The sequence below is a fragment of the Lacerta agilis genome, chromosome 8, assembly GCF_009819535.1.
Source record: "Lacerta agilis isolate rLacAgi1 chromosome 8, rLacAgi1.pri, whole genome shotgun sequence".
Taxonomy (NCBI): Eukaryota; Metazoa; Chordata; class Lepidosauria; order Squamata; family Lacertidae; genus Lacerta; species Lacerta agilis.
Window position 1 is genome coordinate 51760177 of NC_046319.1, and position 13959 is coordinate 51774135.

Sequence of the window (13959 nt, forward strand, 5' to 3'; positions counted from 1 at the left end):
ACATTGTTTAAATTAACTGATTTTAATATTGTTGTAACCTATCCTGGGACTATATGGAGAAAGAGAAGTAAGATATCAACTAAAATGCTTTTGCAGAGCTCTTTCTCATCCCCTGACTAGCAACAATGCAGGTGGGAGAAATCAGAAAACAAATCTGCATAATTTACAAAGGTCACAAAATGCAGCTTTTTGTGGCACAGAACACTAGTTACTAGCTGAGAAACTGAGGCAGGATTTGTGGGTCTCCCTGTTCCCACTGCCAGTAGAAGAACCCAAGCCATGCTCAGCAGCCATAACCAGCTAAGGCTTGAACAAAAAAAAGTGCATCTGTGGCAGAATGTGACTGACCCCTGATGGGTTCTTCAAATACTTCTGCAGGGGCTTCTGTACATTTCATGGGCTCTCTCCTCTGCAGAGTGCCCCTTGCTTCCAAGAGCTGAAATTAACTCAAGCTCCTGAAGGATTTGCAACCAGAGTAGAGCAGCCAACAGCTCTGCCAAGCTGGAAAAGTCCTCCAGGAAACCTTAATGGGAGGGTGCTGGAGAGTCTTAATTGGATAAGTACAAGGCATGGAGGATGGTCAGCCCACCACTGTCAAGGCAGCCTAATTGCCTAAACCCAATGTATGTACCACAACGAACAGAAATAAAGGAGGCAGGAACCTGCTGCTGGACATGGCTGCCGTGATGATGCTCTTGAGTCCTGCTATATCAGAGGTCTGCGAGGGATGCTAGATGCTGCTGTTTTTCTCAGGTCCTGGTTGTGGGTGTCCCCCTGGGGCACCTGATTGGCCACTGTGAGAACAGGATGCTGGACTAGATGGGCCACTGGCAACAGGCTGGTGCAATAGGCTCTTTTTATGTTCTTGCTGTTTTTTATATTTTATTGTGTTTTTTATGGACCAACTGTTATTGCAGCATTTTATGTAGACCATTTTGGGAGCCCTTGGGCCACAGAACTGCATACACGTATTCCCAAATAAATACAGCACAATGTTCCAGAAGGAATTCTGAGAGGCACAGCTTGTAGCACAGAGGAACAAAGACCAGCACCTCCTGAAATTTCTTCTCTGGCACAGCTATAAATAGCATTTACAGGAGTCCTCATCCAGAGGCTGATCTAGTGGCAGGTGCCCCAAAGGATTCTTTTTTAAATGTATGCCTTATCTATTGTATAGGTCAGGTTTTTTTGTCCTTATATATAATTTATGCTCATGTGTTTTTGTTTTGCTACAGCCTGCATTTGAATTGCCTTATTAATAAATTTGAATGTGATTGTCTGAGGTGCTGGGCTTAGGAAGTGCCTGTCACGACCTACCTGCACACAAATGGGCAGCCGCGCTGCGCTGGTAAGAGCAGGCGGCGGGGGTTGTTGGGGGCTGGATAATTGGCTCGCGGGGGCCGTATCCGGCCCATGGGCCTTAGTTTGGGGACCCCTGGCTTAAACCCTTATATCCCAGCTTGACCACTGCGATCACCTGCAGGAGCATTTCTGGTCCTTCTCAGAGTTGGTGAGGCAACAACAAGAAACCAAACCCTGTTCTGTGGAACTCTCTGCCAAGGGAGATTCAGCAAGCATCTTCTGTGCCAACTTTTAAATGCTTGCTGAAAACTTTTCTATTCTGCCAGGTCTATGTAGGCAATTAAGAGTACAGTACATCCCGCACAATGGCCTGCTGATCTTTGCTTCTAGCTTTGTTGTTTTCAACTTTTCATGCTTTTATTATATGGTTTTATCTTACTTTTACTGTTGTAAACCACTTTGATACATTTTGGTGATATAGCGGTATATATAAATATAAGCAAGCAAGCAAGCAAACAAACAAACAAACTGGCAGCAGCTCCCAACACTGAAGTCTCTCGCAGTGAACCTTCAGGCATACAAAACATCAGCTCCCAAGTCTGTCTAAACACTCTCAAGCATTTGGAACCATAGTTGCAAAAATACCGGGACTTCAGCATCTGCTTCAGCCTCCCCACCAAAGCCACACATGAGTCACCCCTTTCCCTCCGAATTGAACTTTCCAAAAAGAAAAGTCCTTCTCAAGGGCTGTGGGCCGATTACACAACAAACCCCACGAGCCCCTATCTTCGGCTCAGCTGCAGGGACAATGCTGCAAGCGCCGCTGCCACTCACCCATTCACGCTCCCCCGGCCTTGCCCGTCTGTTCTCCCATTGGCCGAGAGCGGCTTCTTTGGCTACATTCGTTCCTAGGCGCCGACCTCTCATTGGCCGGTGCAGTCCTCCCGCCCGACCATTGGCCGAGGAGAGCGACCACCTAGGGCGCTTCTCCCCATTGAGAAGCGCCGCCAGCCCTCCCGGCATTCCAAACGCCCCCCTCCCCGCATAGTTGGGCCGGCCCGAACAAGCGACGCCGCTTCCTCGCCCTCCCCAAGCGCTACGCCTTGGAAACCTCTCCAAGCGCGCGGGCGGCTCTTCCCGGACTCCCTCCCCCACCGCCCCGCTGCAGGCACCGGGCAGGGAAAGTCCGGGGGCTACTTTTTCTGGAGGGGACGGAGAGAAGCGATCCCTCTGCAAGAGCCCATCCGCGAGCGCAGCGTCGAGACTTGTCGGGGATGCATATGGAGGATGACCGCGCCTTCCCTCCCCACCTCCCTTCCCGCCAGGACGAGGAAAGTGGGGGTGCCTGTCCTCCCCGCCCCGCTTTCAGGCGCCCCATTCCGATCCCCGACTTGTCCCTCACCTCGGCGGGGCCCCCGATGGTGCCTCGTCTCGGGCGCGCGCTTTCCGTCCGCCTTGCTGCCGTGGCTCGGATTGCCGCTGCCGTCGCGGCTCGAGGAGAGAGAGAACTTTTTAGTCTCCTCCCCTTCGGAGTTGAAGGAAACACGGGGGGAGACGGAGGGGGGGCTTGGCGTTGTCTGGGAAGGCTGAGCCAGGAGCAGGTAGAAGGCGAGGGAAGGGGCGTCTTCACACATGACGCTGCGGCAGGGTCGAGTCATAGCTGTCAAGTTTCGGATTTGAAAATAAGGGATCAGCACCCTCACCTGTCCCGGGGACAGTCTACGGTTCTCAGGGACAGTCCACACAGTGGTAATCCCCCCAGGCTACAAATTAATTTACACCAGGAAGGAAGGAAGTTGACTATGGAAGTTAACCAAACAATTGTGGACCTGTTATATGTTAAACTGGTTTTTTTTTAAAAAAAAAGTTTGGTGGGAAATTAAATAAACTTCAAAGTATATTTGCATAGCGTTTGTTTCATTCTGTTTCTTCCTTTACACATCTTCTTGTCCAAATGCTGTCCAAATTAAAGACTTCTTACATGTATGACCATGGGCGTGGGGGGGGGCAGCTGCCTCCCCAATCAAGTAAAACAATATAAGTACTTAACTAACTGACCAATCACATCGGTTCTGCCCCCTCCTGCAACAAAAATCTTTACTATGCCCATAGTGATAATCTCACTATGTGAGGAGGACCAAAGATACTTAGATAACAAAATCACTTCAGAGGAGGTAAAAAGAGTGATCTGAAGCTTGTGCACCTTGGAATGCTATTCCCAAGCACTTGTGAATGGAATCTGGTTGCATGGCTCCTACTTCTGCCACCATCACTTATGAGGAAGCCCTGATGGTGTGGAAGGAGAGTCACTTCTGTGTAACCTGCTGTGTGTGGGACCAAGCTGCAGGGACTTCTGGCACACCAGACGTTTAAGTCAAACTGAAAGCAATCCCAGGCATGCCTACTCAGGAGTAAGCACCATTGACTTCAAATGGGGATGACTTCTGGTAAATGTATATCATTGCAACAACAGCTGTGTGCGCCTCATACAGTTAAAGCACATGGCTTCCCCCCAAATAATCCTGGGAACTTTGCTAAGGGTGCTGTCTCTTGTGATAGCACTATCTCTGTGAGGGTAAACTACAGGTCCCAGGATATAAATGTAAAAACAAATATTTATTTGGGTAATGTCCAGCCACTACTGATACTGGTGGGACATGGTTTAACCATCTGCACAGCTATGTTTTCAGATTCTGCTTCAGGTTTTGGAGGGTCTTTGGGCAAGACGGGTCGCAATGGGGGCAGAGAACGTAAGAGAAACCTGGTAGGTCAGGCCAGTGGCTCCTCTAGTTCGTTCAGCATCCAACCAGCATCACAGTGAGCGACCAGGTGCCTGTGGGGAACCTGCAAGCAGGAGCCAAGCACAAGAGGATTCTCACCTCCTGGGCTTTGCAGCAACTGGGATTCAGAAGCATTGTTGCCTCCAAATGTGAAGGCAGATCAAAGGCATCATGGTTACAAGAAGGGGCAAGTCCAGGGGGCTCTTGTCCATGGGAGCCCAGGTGTGGTTTGCACCCTCACAGCTAGGCTGCCCCAGTTTTGCTGGATCATGCTAATAATACACAATGTAGCGCTCTCTATTTCTCGTTCATATAATATACGTGTGTGTGTGTGTGTGTGTGTGTGTGTGTGTGTAACACACACACAAATGTCTAGCAGCTGCTTGGCCAGGCAACATCATTCCAAGAGAGCGATGCTTTTGTCATTAACGAGAAGATTTATGAACTGTATTTGGCAGCATTCTAGGGATTGTGTATGCAGTTATAGCATTTTTCTGGAATGCTATTATGGAAACAAAACTGCTATATGGAACGGTTGAAAGAGCCGAGTATGTTTAGCCTGGAGGAGAGGGGATTAAGAGGGAGACATGGTAGCAGCCTTTAAATATCTGGAGGGCTTTTCTCACGCAAACAATGGAGCGGGCTGGTTCTCTGGAGAGCTGGGCTAGAACCAATGGGTGAAAATGGCCAGGGAAGCAGGTTGTAGTTAAACTTGAGGAGAGACGTCCCAACAGTGAGGGTTGGTTGAAAGTGGAACAGTCCTATGCCTGTGCATTTTGGGAAGTGATGGGCTGTCCTTCAAAGTTCAATGGAAGCATTTAAGCAGAAGTTGGATGGCCACTTGCCCTGGTGCTGTAATTGTAAGGTTCCTGCGCTGAGCGGTGGGTTGGACTAAGAGAAAACCCATATGACTTTCCAGAGAAAAACTACCTGCCCAGCTGTCTACTTCTAAGCAGTGATGGCTGGCGCCCATTAGGACCAGTGGGGTGGAAAGCAGGGAGACCAATATATGAGGGAGCCAGGGTCAGTGACAGGCAGAGCCAACTAATTTTGCTTTGTCCCCATCCTTTCTCCCTGCTGAGTTTTACAAGGGCAACACTGAGACTAAGGAGGAAGCTGAAAGCCAAGGCCTGAAAACCCCTGGACTGGTTGTTAAGTACAAAGGCAGGCAGGTGAGGGCTGGCTGCCCCCCCATTTCCAGCTGCCCCCCCCATTTTAATAGTGTCACCCATAGTTTGCAAGACGACAGTGCTCTGTTTTGCTGTAGTAAAAGGTAAAGGGACCCCTGACCATTAGGTCCAGTCGCAGACGACTTTGGGGTTGCGGCGCTCATCTCGCTTTACTGGTCGGAGTTGGCATACATTCTGGGTCATATGGCCAGCATGACTAAGCCACTTCTGGCGAACCAGAGCAGTGCACGGAAACGGCATTTACCTTCCCGCTGGAGCGGTACCTATTTATCTATTTGCACTGTGTGCTTACAAACTGCTAGGTTGGCAGGAGCTGGGACCGAGCAACGGGAGCTCACCCGGTCACAGGGATTTGAACCGCTGACCTTCTGATTGGCAAGCGCTAGGCTCAGTGGTTTAACCCACAGCGCCACCCGCATCCCGCTACTACTACCTGCTGTAGTAGTTGTGAGCAAAAGAAGGAAAGCCTCAATTTTGGGGTTGAGCACATGAACATTGAATATGAAGTCCCAAACTTTGAAATTCAGTTCATAGGAAGCATCGCTGATTCTCTTGGCAAGTTTCAGTAATGTTGGTCCAGTATGCAGAACGGAGAGGCAATTGTATCAACAGATAACTATTTTGGGTGTCTCGCCCAGTCCCTGCTGACTGTTCCTCTGGCTGCTCTCACTGCTTCACAATCTGCAAGAGAATACTCAAATTAGTTGTGTCATTTCTGCATTTCTACTATAGGGACCTAGGAAACCAAGTCAGAACTACCGGTCTACCTAGTTCACATTGTCCACTCTAGCCTTTCCCAATTCCATTTGTTTTGGACTGCAATGCCAATCAGCCCTGGCCAGCACAGGGGTTGTAGTTCAAACCACCTGGAGGACACCAAGTTGTGGAAGGCTGGTCTACACTTATGGGCCTTTTGTCCCATCCCCTGACTAGCAAAATCAGACTTGCGCAGAATAGAAGTAAACAAACTTGTTCAGTTGCACTATTTTATATTCCAGTGGCAGATGCTTCCCCCCCTTACTATAAAATTTATTCCAGTGGGACATAGTTTTGTATTTTCTGATTGTACCTTATATATACACGTATTTCATTACTAATCTGTTATTCGTTGGTTTGTGGCTTATTTTGCATGTTTTATTGAGGGATCTCCTTTGGTTTCAGAGTTGGCAAACATGAGCTCAACTGAGCATAAGAGACGAGCAGCTGCATGTACTTGCTAAACTTTGGACCACTTTACACATGTGGCTTTGTGGAGGTTGCATTTCATTCCTCCTTCATAGACAAGTGTGACTTCACCCTATCAATAATTCACTGCAGGCCAGTAGGCAAGTTTTCTTTTTCTTATAAAGGCTGGCTCCTCTTTTCCTGTGATACACAGACCTCAACAGAACTGTGCAAAAACTGCTGGCAAAACTACTCCATGTCTTGCTCTTTTTTGAGGGGTGATATTCATCTCTTAGGTTTCTCCTACTTTTGGCAGCGGCATTCGGTCACTTATTGAACATTTGTCCTAGTTGCATAAGGCTTGTGGCCAGTTAGACAACAACAGCTACTTCGGGAGCACAGATTCTGATTGGTTTGCGGGGAGGCTCGGCGTTGGTGGGGATGTATTTACCTTATATAAAGCTTTCAAACCTTGGCTAGAGATCAGTTAGGAACTGCTTAAAGACTCCAGTGTGTGTATTGATCTGTAGTATTTTATAACAAAGTACAGCTACAAATGCATCTTGAATACCATTATGTGAACGCAGATTGCAAAATAGCACTGGAAATGCAGTGTGTGCATAGGAACGGGTGTTTGAATACCACTTTAGTTAGCTCTGTCAGGCATTGGTTCTAGTTCCACCCAGGGACTCAGCTATACAGTTGCAAATAAAATGTTTTCAGTGTGCTTTAAGTGCAATATACAATGTGACACTAGATGGTGATGGTGAGCCTTATGGAAAATTCAATGCATTTTAAAAATGCTTTTTTAAAAAAAGCATTTTCAGCATGGCTTTTATATGTATGTAGATTCCACCTTAGTGTTAGTCTCCCTGCCTTCCACGCAATGGGCCTCCACTAGTTGTAAACCAGGATAACTCTCCAGCAACTTAGCAGGTAGGGCTGCTGAACAGTATGAAGCCAGCACAGGAGCAGCCTTCCTCAGCCTGGTTGTCCACTGCAAAACCCACAGAGCTCAGGTCCCAGAGCAGCATTCCAGAGAGCCCAATGATCTGGAACAACCCCAGAGCAGCTTTGGCCTCTGCACCAAGTGCCAGGCATGTGTGTGCAGGAATGCCTCCTTTCCTCACTTTTTCTTCTTCCACAGGAACGGTGTTTTGTGGTGGCAAGGTATGGCAGGCTTGGCTGATCAGGGGTTGATGTGTGCAGAAGAAGGTGACTAGTATTCTTCATTAATCCAATCTTGTCTTCTGTGATCTGCAGCAGCAACCCTCCAGGGTAAGGTCTTTTCCATCACCTGCCTGCCAACTTCTCCTCCTTATGGGAGATGCTTCCAGTGACTAAATTTGAGACCATCTTGTTCTGCCTCAAAGCCCTGCTCTCTCCCATGGCCTGGCAGGGCAGCAGGAGCTGAGGTCAGTGTTACAACTCAAAATTCAGAAGTGAACAATACCTCCTGGTTGCCTTGTGTGATATTCCTGCTATTCTCTTCAAGGGAAGGCTCAGAGAGGTAAAGATATGTCTGTGGGCCGAGTTGGGAGGAGCTCTCCAGCTGCTGGCAGATGTTCCTTTATGCCTCTGCCTCCAAGTCGTGTTTATTGGACGTGCAGTAACTCTTTGCACAATGGAGGAGGCATCCTTTGCTTCCCTGGATGCAGGCAATATTTCACAACGTGTGACTTGGGTTTCTCAGATGATAGTGGTTTTCAAAAGAACCAAAAAAGAGCCACAATAGGCCATTTTCGCTTTCCTCGCCCCCCCACTCTTCTGTGTCATCTCCGTTCCCAGGCAGGTTCTCTGATTTATCATTTATGAAAACTAAGGAAATAAATAAATAAGCCAACCCTTCATTGTTTTAATCCTGCAGTGGGTTACAATAACACAATGTGGATCTGAGCTACCTAAAATACATTTAAAACACTTTAAAACATTCACAACAATTCTAAAAAACAACTTATGGTCATCTCATCCCCTCCTCACAGGCCAAGTGTGACGTATGGGCAGAATTAATGATCTGTCAACAATCACGTGGCATCATAATAACCATGGAGGCGTTTTTTGGCTTTAGGGGCCTTCAAAAGCCCTGTTCAAAGCACTATTTTGACTGGCACTTTGAACAGCGTTTTTGAAGATCCGACAATCAGCTGATGTTGGGGGGGGGGCATGGCATGGCCAAAACGACCCTATGGACCAAATAGGGAGTTCTGGGTCCAGAGGCTCCCCACCCCTGATTTATACTCCTCCATCTCCATCTCCTCAGTCATTCAATTTGGATTGCTCATGTGTCACACTTGGATCTGTAATACTGAATGCCGGATCTCTATGGAGTGCTTTGCTGGCTCATAATCTTGCTTTCCTGGAAATGGGAGAGGGATCCATCCTGCACATGTAGGAAGAAGTGTGCTCTCCACGCATTCAGTAACATTGTCTGATTGGGCTCTATTGACTTCATAAAAAGGTAAAGGTAAGGGACCCCTGAGCATTAGGTCCAGTCACTGACGACTCTGGGGTTGCGGCGCTCACCTCACTCTTTGGCTGAGGTAGCCAGCGTTTGTTCGCAGACAGCTTCCGGGTCATGTGGGCAGCATGACTAAGCCACTTCTGGCAAACCAGAGCAGTGCACAGAAAGACCATTTACCCTCCCGCTGGAGTGGTACCTATTTATCTACTTGCACTTTGATGTGCTTTCAAAATGCTAGGTTGGCAGGAGCAGGGACTGAGCAACGGGAGCTCACCCCGTCGCGGGGATTTGAACTGCCAACCTTCTGATCGGCAAGCCCTAGGCTCTGTGGTTTAACCCACAGCACCACCTGCATCCCTATTGACTTCATACCTCTATGCAAAGCTTTTTTTTCATTTATATATATATTTGAAATAATTTTTATTCATTTTGTAAGATAACAAACATACAACATAATAAAATGAAGATTTAGAAAAAAAGAACATTATAACCTTCTTACAATCACATAACTTATTATTGACATCAGTAGGTGACTTCCCTCAGTCCCCCCATCTGAATTTCATTTCCCTAATCTACTTTGACAGTTTCTACAATTTTTTCCCTTACATTTATATCCAAGTTCTGTTACTTCATGGAACCTAGCATCCCATCCAGGCACTGAGCAGAGCTAGACACGCTTAAGTTCAGCAAGGCCTCTGGGACCTAGTAGCACCATCTCTTCCAATAGCAAACTTGGGTAGTGAATACTGACAGGGATTGTAGCCAAAATGGGGCCACTGAGAAACATGGAGCTGTCAACATACTTTGGGAGATCCTAGGTTTGGCAGAAGTACAAAAAATTAAAAACCTAGGAAGCAACACTTTCCCCACACCTCCAGAAAGCTGCCCAGAGAAGCCCAAACATGTTCAGTAGCCATGGAATGCTGGTTGCCGGCTGGCAAAGTAAAATGGGGAGATCATTCTTGCCAGACCTCAGAAATGAGATTTTAAGAGGGGATCCAATATATGACTATTGTTGTTGCACATCACCCCAATCTCTGAGTTGTGTGAAATTCCAGGGTTCCCAGGTGCTTACCCAGGGTTTCGTTTCCTCAGAATTAGGAACAGTGAAACCTGTGGTGTCTTTATGATATATGGTTTATTTAGAATTGCCTCTTAATATATATATTACATATTTTATTGATTGTTTAAAAAGAAAAATGCAAACATAACAAAAAGAAAGAAAACAAAGAACCAGAAACTGCAAACCATAGAGTGTCGTAGTCTGCAAGAACGAAAGCACAGTGGCTTTTTCAAAAGCGGCAAAAATAGCTTAGCCAGCCCCCTGGAGCTACCACCAGTGCTTTTTTACCTTTCCCCATGTTTCCTCCTCAGACAATTCTTGCTGAGAGTGACAGAACATAATCAGCTCCTGTCATTCCCAAGGGGACTTGCTCCATTGTACAGTAATTCCAAGTGTAATTCCTAGCTGCTTTAGGCTGTGGGCACCTCACAGAGGTGGGCTCTGGATCCAATTCAGAGTCATGTTTTGCCCAGACTGAATCAGGCAAATCTGAGTTTGGCAGATTCTCCCCGCCCTCATCTCTAGTTGCAACAATGTACACATGCAATATTAAAACCAGTTAATCTGTTCCCTAATATCAGAAACATCCCATTACATTCCTCTTGAGAGATGATATAGCCTTTACAGGTCAGGGAGAGAGAAAAAGCCTATTTAGTTTCTGTTTGACAAAGATCTCCCTGTGCAGGTGCTGCTTACAGATGTGTTCTTGACTCTGCCTGTTTGCTGCATTTCCTCAACTTCCTCAACTGAACTTCTTAACTCTGCAGCCCTTTCACTGACATCTCAGTCATCTCCACCCTCTTTCTTCCCCCTTTGCTTGTCTGTGGTTTGCATTCTGGGAACGGACCTCAGCTCACATCTCTCTGCAAGGTGCCGGAGCTGGTGAAGTTATGGCCCGAGGGGAGCAGCTTGTCCAAAATTTGCTGCTGCTAAATCGCATCCGAGGCTTCCCGCCTTCCCTTGCTTACAAGCTAGCAGAGGAAACAAGCCACGTGCATTTTCCAGTGGTCTGAACATCTGAAAGCAACAGCACACTCCACAGAGTGAGGGTGAGTTGTCAACATTTGCCCTCCACACCCATTTCCAGCTCTGATAGATTTGAGTCTTTTTGCAGTGTGATGTGTCTTTTGATCAAGCATTTGATGTAGAATTTCCTTTTCCTGCTTCAGGAAGCCATCTGTATAGGCCAGGAAATGGTTTTTTTTTTTTTTAAATATTACATGCTAATGAACTTTACAATGAGGCTGACATGGGAGAAGGACGCCACACAAAAGAAACAAATTAAAATGATCGTGGTGGGACCCAACTCTCCTTGAGATGACTCCTTGAGATGACTCTGTTGGACGTAAGTAATCAGGCCATCATATTCTCCGGGTGTCTTTCTACACCCAGGCACTGCGCTTTCTTTCTTTTTTAAGCAAGTCTCTGGCCCCCTTAGAAAGTTATGAAACAAAATGTGCAGGTACCCTTTTAAATCATTTCTGTGAAATGAACAGGCCTGCCTACTTCCACCTACCACCTCAAACAAGTGAAGTCAGAGCTGTGATTGATAAATTACGGTAGTTGTTTGGTTCTGCTGTTTCGCCATCCCCTTTTAATGCACTTTTCCTGCTTTTGTCTTATTTTCTAGGCAGAATTATTGTGTGAAAATACAATCATGGGGAAAGCTTCACCATGACTGTATTCTCTCTGATTTTGCATTAAGCCATCCTCCCATGGCAGTCATTTTGTGACTGGCGTGCCACCCCCGAACTCTCTCAAAATTTAAGAAGTGCCCCCTTTTCCAAAATAGTTGGCAATCCCTACTGTACTGATACTGGTCTCTAGTAAATCCATTTTCCTATTTTTGCTTTAGGGGAATATGTTCAGGTGCACTTTTAGAAGTTGTGTTTGAGTGTCCTGGCATATACCAGAATATTTCAGGTTTCAGCCTTGTTTCCAGTCTGGAGTTAACCCCCTGAGGTTGAGTGTGTGTGCATGCATCTTTGATTCACAGAGTTGAAAGGGATTCCAAATGGCTATCCAGCTTTAAAAATCCATAACATTTGGAAGCAGTATTTCCCACTCTTGAACATCTTATACCATCAGGAAATTCTTCCTAATGTTTAGCCTAAATACTCTTTCTTGTAATTTGTTCCATAGAATCATAGAATTGTAGAGTTGGGATGGATCCTCAGGGTCATCTAGTCTAACCCCTGCAATGCAGTAATCCATTTTAAGCATCCCTGACAGACGGCCATCCAACCTCTACTTAGAAACCTCCAATGAAGCAGTGGCGGAGCTTCATTCTCCGGCACCGGAGGGTGGGGAGCAGGTGGGGCAGGGCTGGCACGCATCCCGGGGGTGTGGCACGCCACCCAAAGGGGTGGGGCATGCATACTGGGGGCGTGGCATGTGTTCTGGGGGCATGGTGCGCCGCCTGCAGGGGCATGGTGTGCGTTCTGGGGGCAGAGCGCGCCGCCCATGGGGGCGGGACATGTGTTCTGGGGGTGGGGCGCCCGGTGTGGGCGGAGGGCAGCCGCAATGGAACCCCACCGGGATCGCGCCAATAGGGGCGGTGCACTCCCATTGCTCCCCTTCCTCCGCCCCTGCACCTTCTGAGGTAATCCATTCCACTATTGAATGGCTCTTACTATCAGAAAACTCTTCCTGATGTTTAGTTAGAATCTCCTTTCTTGTCATTTGAATCCATTGGTTCAGGCCCTCCCCTCTGGAGCAGGAGAAAAGAAGTTTGCTCTACATCTTCCATGTCACATCCCTTCAGATACAGGTGGGTAGCCGTGTTGGTCTGCCATAGTCAAAACAAAATCGAAAATTCTTTCTAGTAGCACCTTAGAGACCAACTGAGTTTGTTCCTGGTATGAGCTTTCGTGTGCATGCACACTTCTTCAGATAGTTGAAGATGGCAATCATATCACCTCTCAATCTCCTCTTTTCTAGTTGGTTCTGGTCTTATTATTCTTTGGAGCAACAAATTTGCTTCATCATGTTGGCAAGAACCCTTCAGATGTGTGAATATGGCTCTCATTTTGCCTGTTAATTGCCTCTTCACCAGGCTAAGCATAACCAACTCCTCCAACCTTCCCACATAGGCCTCCACAATTCTACTTTCTTTGCACCCCAGGTTTTTGGAGGTCTGGACCACTTCTGGCTTTTGAGGCCCCTAGCCATAATAAATGCAGCCACAGAAAATTGAAGGCACATTAAGGTGGAATAAGGCACACACAAAAAAAGAAATAAAGGAAAAAGTGAGTTATAATTATTTTCTTTTTTTAACAATCGGATTTCAAGTCTTTTTTCTGTGAAATGCAATAATTAATGAGGTAAGATCACTTTTTTACAGCGTCACAGTTGAGGTTAAGCATATGGCAAAATCTGTATCAGTTAACCAAAAAAATATGTTGGTTTTTTTTTTAACGAGATTGCATCTCTTATTTGCTTAGATTTGCAGTTCTGAGCTGAGGATGTGTGTCACAATTTGATCTACTGTGGATAAAAGCAAGTTCTGGAACTTATCAAATGCCACAATGTCCCTTTTGAGCCCGAGTCCCTGCACCACGCTACTGTTGCCTTCCTTGTGTCATGTTTGTGGGCACCTTGATGCTAGAACATAGGCACGCCACTGCCCACACAGGGACACAAAAATGCCATTGTGTAGATGGCTTCCCTCCCACCCGCTTAGCATAACTGCATGCCCAGGCACAATATGTGCTTGATTGTTTATGTATTAGGCTTATAGGCTGCTCTGTCCCAAGGCCCCAATTTGGTTTTCACACATTTATAAGCTTTCTTCTTTCATTTTCTTTATCCTGCCCAAACTGGCATCAAACGCCTTTTTTCAGGTCCCTTGCAATTTGGGTTTCCTCTGAATGGTTTAATTTGATGGACAGTGACTCTTCCAAGATCCTTTTCACCCAGGGTCTACAGTTTCTGGCTGGCTTTGTTGGCCAAGCCAAAAAACAAAGTCACCAACATCCAGGTTGCCAAGTCACCCAGCTT

The 13959-nt window shown here is 46.7% G+C and overlaps 1 protein-coding gene across 1 annotated transcript in view; it reads right to left on the bottom strand.

Moving 5' to 3' along the window:
* Positions 1-2829, bottom strand: part of CCDC102A (coiled-coil domain containing 102A) — a 36845-nt gene extending 34016 nt beyond the window's left edge. Inside the window, exon 1 of the mRNA XM_033157445.1 lies at positions 2705-2829. The gene's annotated coding sequence lies outside the window, so the exon portion shown is untranslated. The remainder of the gene's footprint in view (positions 1-2704) is intronic.
* Between the last annotated feature and the right edge of the window lie 11130 nt (positions 2830-13959).